The sequence below is a fragment of the Apium graveolens genome, chromosome 3, assembly GCF_009905375.1.
Source record: "Apium graveolens cultivar Ventura chromosome 3, ASM990537v1, whole genome shotgun sequence".
In the NCBI taxonomy this organism is placed as follows: Eukaryota; Viridiplantae; Streptophyta; class Magnoliopsida; order Apiales; family Apiaceae; genus Apium; species Apium graveolens.
The window spans coordinates 6,512,356-6,514,618 of NC_133649.1; the positions used below are offsets into that span (position 1 = coordinate 6,512,356).

Below are 2,263 nucleotides of genomic sequence, written 5' to 3' on the forward strand. Positions count from 1 at the left end.
TAAATTAATAATTCCCTTATATTCATAAAAATATAGCTATTACATCTTTGTAAAATATGATTCAATTGTAGTTTGCTTTTTCATATAATTTAAATCAACATGAAACTCATCCCTAATCTTCCTTATTGCATCCAAAAGCTCGGGTGTGGTGCTTTCATGTTGCATCAAAAAGTTATTAAGCATTTTTGATGCCTTGAGTGCTTCTTTACGTGTAACCGGCTCCAACGGTGTTGTATCGTCTTCAAGATCATCTTCAACACTATTTTCAAGGATGGTGTTTGCAATCTCTTCTATACTCTGGACCTCGGAACATGATTCATTTTCACCCGGATAATCTAAGAAGTTATTAACATCCATTTTATTACGATAACCTAGATCCTTAATCATCACCTCAAGTTCATGAATGTATTCTTCCGGAGTTGTATGTTCATTTAAATTGCTCGAAACTTCATCTATGGAACGAATTTTGCAATGTTGAAAGCACCTTGCTATTGACTCTTGTTTTACATTTGTCGTCCACGTCGCGACTGCATAATTGATAGCATCCAAAACATTAATCTTTCCTGGATCAGATTGTCCCAACTCATAACCTTCTAATAACCCACGATAAAATCTCCTGCGATAGTGCATCTTGAAAGCTCTTATAATTCATGCATCACAAGGTTGGATTTTTGATGTCATGTTAGGTGGCAAGAAGTACAACTCAACATTTTGTAGTCCTTCAATATTTTTTGGATGTGCTGGACAGTTATCTACCACAAACAAAATTCTTCTGCCTTGCATTTGGCTATCAAACCAACGAATGTATTCATCAAAAAGTACACTAGTCATCCAAGCTCTTTTGTTTGCACGATAATAACAATTCAAGCTGCCCATGTTAACATTCTTGAAGCACCGTGGCTTTGCATACTTTCCAATAATCCATAAAGGAATTTTTTCAGAGCCATCTTCATTGCAACATATAACAACCGTGAGCCTTTCTTTGTCTTGTTTTCTTCCTTCAAGTTGTTTCGTAGCAAGAGAGTGATCAGCTTGTAACCTGTAAAACAAACCAGTTTCGTCCATGTTAAAAACATCTTTCATAGGGAACTGATTTATTTTTTCCCTTATGGACTCCAGTTTCTTCTCCATGTCCTGTACATCAACAGAACCACTTTCTCCAAAGCGACGAAATGACTTAATACCATGTCTTAACTTGAATTTCTCAAGCCAACCTTGAGAAAAAGTGTGCTCCTGATCTTGTTGAGGGTATAAAATTTTCATGGTCTCTTTTGCCTTCTCTAAAATTAGCTCTCCTGTCATATTAACACGATCTTGGTACTAGAGAAACCATTCATAGAGAACCTTCTCCATATCTGGATATTTTGCTGGTTTATGTCGCTTAATATCTTTTCTTTTCTCCAAGTAATTAGCTGCAAGATAGTCTGCTGACCTTTTCAGTGTATTTGATATTGTACCTTGACTAACTTTTACATGAAACTTATTCTCGAGCCACAACTGGAGATCTTTTTGAGTGCATGATGAATTTTCTCTTTTATATTCACATAATGCTTTTCTTGCTTCATCCGTCATTGTTGATTTTGTGCCACCTTTTAGATGAGAAGCCATTGTTTTGTTTGTATAATTTTTCCCCCAATCTAGTATATACAGTATATATAATATATTTTATGACTACACATACATTGAATACTTTTGATGTAAAATACAATGAATTAAATTAATTCATGTACTTTGAATTTTCCTAATATACATTGAATATTTTCTATGTAAAATACAATGAATTTAACTTATACACTACATGGACTTTGAATCTAATATATTGTACATTACATTGACTTTCTAAATTCATATACATTGAATTAATTGAATTAAGTATTAAATATAAATTGTACAATTCATTTTATTTAAATTTATGTGAATAAAAATTTAATCAAAAGTTAATTTTGTTTGCTACCGAAAATTCTCTATAAATTAATAATTATTAATTTATCGATTAATTAATACCTCTCTAAATTAATAGAATTCTCCGATCTCAACTATATTAATTTATAGAGGTTTTACTGTAGATCATTAGAGCACCCATGCGCAAGACTTGTAAATTTATTCGTGTTTGTATGTTGTTATGTCACATTTTGAGAGATCTCCGTTTTTTAATTTTTATGATTATTAATTCTCATTAATAATTATAACTTAATACATAAGTTTTATCTTTTATACTCTTTTTGAAACGAGTAAAAATCAATTTTAAAAATAAATCATGAAA

At 31.5% G+C, this 2,263-nt stretch overlaps 1 pseudogene; it reads right to left on the reverse strand.

The window, feature by feature from the left end:
• LOC141710548 (ARS-binding protein 1-like) lies at positions 1-1,608 on the reverse strand (annotated as a pseudogene).
• Positions 1,609-2,263: the final 655 nt, after the last annotated feature.